Source organism: Heptranchias perlo, unplaced genomic scaffold, assembly GCF_035084215.1.
Source record: "Heptranchias perlo isolate sHepPer1 unplaced genomic scaffold, sHepPer1.hap1 HAP1_SCAFFOLD_65, whole genome shotgun sequence".
Classification (NCBI taxonomy): Eukaryota; Metazoa; Chordata; class Chondrichthyes; order Hexanchiformes; family Hexanchidae; genus Heptranchias; species Heptranchias perlo.
Genome location: NW_027139677.1, coordinates 1,738,277 through 1,742,437, shown reverse-complemented (window position 1 = coordinate 1,742,437; position 4,161 = coordinate 1,738,277). Strand labels below are relative to the sequence as shown.

At 46.8% G+C, this 4,161-nt stretch overlaps 1 pseudogene; it reads right to left on the bottom strand.

Annotated features, from left to right (window-relative positions):
• Positions 1-279: 279 nt before the first annotated feature.
• Positions 280-3,737, bottom strand: LOC137318125 (beta-1,3-galactosyl-O-glycosyl-glycoprotein beta-1,6-N-acetylglucosaminyltransferase 3-like; annotated as a pseudogene).
• Positions 3,738-4,161: the final 424 nt, after the last annotated feature.

Below are 4,161 nucleotides of genomic sequence, written 5' to 3'. Positions count from 1 at the left end.
CCTATTAATTACAATGCTTCAATTCCAACGATTGATGCAGCCTCTATCACAGTCCAATTCTTTACAATACTCCAGTTTGAATTAATTATGCATTCACTATCATGGTCATATTCATTACAAGGGTCCTCATTGGCCTAACAATAGGTCCCCTGTTATTTATTTTTTGACGTGTGATATATTCCCCCATTATTATTCAGCACAATGCTTCATCTGAAATAGTTATCGATTCGTTGTTACAGCCCTGCTTTCTGCCTGGTGCTCATATCTCCCCATTCACTCTTAACTTCCTGTGCCGTGAATCGCTCTATGTCGGACATATTCCTCCATGCATTGCACCGCTGTGTTGTCCAGTTCAGGATCAAACTTGTTGGCGCAAAACGGTTTCTGTTGGGAGATCCAGTGCAAATCTGCAGAAGCATAAACACACAGTAGATGACGGATCCTCCCTCTACAAGGCGGATAAAGGGCTCCTTTCTCTACATCACCAGCCTCAAATGACCACTTCACTGCTCGAGTAAGGATTGGTGGGTCACATTGCGGTGCCCGGGAGTGTATGGAATGGAGCCGGGTACCTCGGGCATTCTCTGCAGAGTTGCCCAGATGTGTTCATCGGGACTGTAGGTGTCCTCCGACCACTTGAAAAACGCCTGGATTTCCGAGTTCACAAATAAATTACTCACAAATTCTCTGGTGACCAGAATGTATGCGGCCCCCACAAACATGGGGCTACGTATGGGAGGGGGGCTCTTCTCTCGATCTGTTAAGACCACAGTTCCACGGATAGCATAATGAAACTTCCATCGTCTCTGAAAGTCAATAAAAGAGCAATCATTTCTCATTTTCCGACTTCATCCTATTTTTGTACAGCACCACAACTTGCAGCAGTAACGATTAACAACGCATTGAGACTTTAGCTGATGTTTTTGCTTGTATAAATTTTGCCTACAAAATTCTGATACATAGAGCGGCTCACAAGAGGAATATCGAGCAGTAATGATAAGGCGGAGGCACACTGCATTGCGACAAATGGCCTCTTGAAGGGAAATGATATGGGAGATGTTAGCAGGTTGGTTATCTAGAATTGCTCTGGTCACCCACAAGCCTGCAATTTAGACACGTGAAATTAATTAAGCCAAACAAAAAACACACCTGAAAGGACAGTATGTCAACGCTTTGAAAATAAAGTAATAAACAGCAAATAATCATCTGCCACGTCTTCAGTTGCCTGGCAAGAAGGCCCAATACCGTTAAGTGTGAAGTTATCCTCCTATTCTCCTGCCCATACCGAATGACATCAAACATCCGATGTGAGGCATGAGGCCGCCGAACTGGAAGTTCAGGTCAGCGCTTGATTCTCCAATGCAGTGAAGCGGGAGCTGTGAGACCACCGGACGGGGGTCGTGTCACATTCCTTGTGCTTCAGGTGACGTGTGGTGTCACTGCAGTCTGATGAAGAGCACGCTCCAATCATCCAGTCCTTCAAATATCCATTCCGTTCCTTTTGATTACATTTGGCGGCTGGGCAAATATGAAGCTGGCCCAGTTACCTGTTTATATCCCGGTGGAGGGACCGAATCTATCACATTTGAGCCGTTCATGGCCATGAGAGTGTTGACCATCTCTCGGTTGGTTTTAATTGGAAAGTCTTGTCCACACACATTGATGAGATATCTCCAGGGGACTGAGCTCCTCAACAACTCTTCAATACAATTCAGATCAGCCTGAACCCTGGACCATGAGGCGTACGTCACTGTCTCTAATTTACTGACAATGAAGACATTACTGAAACAAGAGGCGATGGGCTGGACGGCCGAGTGAAACGGCTTTGGAGACTTCCTGTCCACATGGACGCAAAACACGTTCTGAGGGGCGTAAATGCTTCATAGGAGCCGCTCAAACATCTCGATCTTTTCAAAGATCACCATGGAATAGGCCAGAGGGAAATCGCGTTCCTCCGTAACAAAAGAATCGCAGTCTCGGGTCATTTTTAAATAATCGATTTCAGTGAAGACTTTATGTTTGTTCGCGATTGTAATCGAATTGATAAGAGCTTTTTCAAGGGATTCTGGGTCACCGCTGATTATCTTCAAGCAACTCGAGTTCATTTCTGACAGATCGAGAGATGCATATCGCACGTCATAACCCGGTTTTAGTTTAACTGGTTTCCAATAGTTTACGAACAGATTTCCTCCCTGGCAAAAATATCCAACAAGAAAAGTCATAGAGAGTCCGCCCAGGATTGACATCAGTACCGCCCGCCTGTAAGAACACCATGCCAATATCATCATTGCTCTTTCAATGGTATTTAAAACATAAATATGTGACACGATTTCCAGATAAAATTCTTTTGCAAATATACAAATAGAGGAATTGTGCTCTTGACCAGTCGGCACTTTGTTCCAGGGATTTCCAGCCTCCAATTAATTCAAGTCGGATGAAAGCAACAATTGTGGCTTCATTGGGTTTCAGCTGTCAGCTTTGTTGGACAGGTCCCACCTGCTCCTGGTGCCTTGTCCACCCTTCCGGTGTGATTTGTGTTCTGTAACTGCTGTCAGTTAGTGTCGAGATTCCACATTCTCTGTTGCCGTTTTTTGTAATTTAGGCCTTTCCATAAACTTTTCCTTAATGAAGGTATGAGAAGGCTCGGCCTTGTCTCATAAAAGATTCAAAATCCTAAACAGTATGGTCAAGAAAATCAACAACATGTTTCCCAGAGTCTAGAACAAGAGAACATGGCGTCAACCATGGGGGGGGGGGGGGGGCGGGGGGAAGAATGAAAGACTTGCATTTATATGGAGCCGTTCACCACCTCAGGACGACCCAAAGGCTTTTACAACCAATGAGGTACTTTTGAAGTGTAGTCACTTTGTAATTTAGGAAACCTAACAGCCAACTTGCGCACAGCAAGATTCCACAAACAGCAATTCGATAATGTCCAGATCATCTGGTTCAGTGACGTTGGTTTAATGATAAATATTGTCTGGGCACTGAGGCCATTGGATCCGTTACGTCGACCTGAGAAGGCAGACTTGCCCCAGATTTGGTTCAGCTCTCATCCGAAACACGGCAACTCGGACAGTACAGCACTCCCTCACTACTGCCACTGACTGTAGAGCACCCCCTCAATATTGCCCAACACCACCTCCACCCTTCGGCATTGACCCTCCAAGAGTCGAGCATTCCATTCGTACTGGCATCAGAGAGTGGCACTGCCTCAGCACTTCCCCCTCCCCACACACCCTCACCCCGACAGCGCGGCACTGCCTCAGCGCGGCACTGCCTCAGCGCTGCCCGCCCTGCCACCCCGAAAGCGCGGCACTGCCTCAGCGCTGCTCCCCCACCCCCACTCCGACAGCGCGGCACTGCCTCAGCGCTGCTCCCCCACCCCCACTCCGACAGCGCGGCACTGCCTCAGCGCTGCTCCCCCACCCCCACTCCGACAGCGCGGCACTGCCTCAGCGCTGCCCTCACCACCCGCGACAGCGCGGCACAGCCCCTCCGACAGGACTTGCCTTCAGCTAATCCGTTCCAGCATCATTTAATCATCCGATGTGTCTCAACATTCACTTATTCGAGCTTAAATTTCGGATTCGATGTGTTTGCCCCTAACGGGCGCAGACTAATGGATCTCTGATTACCCGATTTATCCTCTCTCCTCCAATCTTGAACAGATTCATCACTAATCCATCTCTAATTACCCGATTTAACTTCTCTCCTGCAATCTTGAACAGATTCATCGCGAATAGATCTCTGATTAGCCTATTTATCGTCTCTCCTCCAATCTTGAACAGATAAATCACTTGGTCTCCTTCAATGCACAAGTGTATATTTTACATCTCAGAATGTTTGAGGAATTGTGCAGAGTCCCTCCTATCTCCTCTCCGACTTCCTTTAACAGCCTCGGGTGCGTCATCTTTGGGCCCAGTGATTTATCCACCTCGGCAACTTTTTCAGATCCCAATCCTTCTCTTCATTTATCTCTAACTATTGTGCCCAAAGCGTCAGGGGGAGATAGAAAAACAAATATCTGCACAAATTTCGGAGAGGTGCGAAAACAATATGGCAGTAATAGTAGTGGATTTCAACTAACCTGGGACACAAACAAAGTGAAGGGTGTAGAAGGCATAAAATTATTAAATTGCATTCAGGAGAACTTTAGCC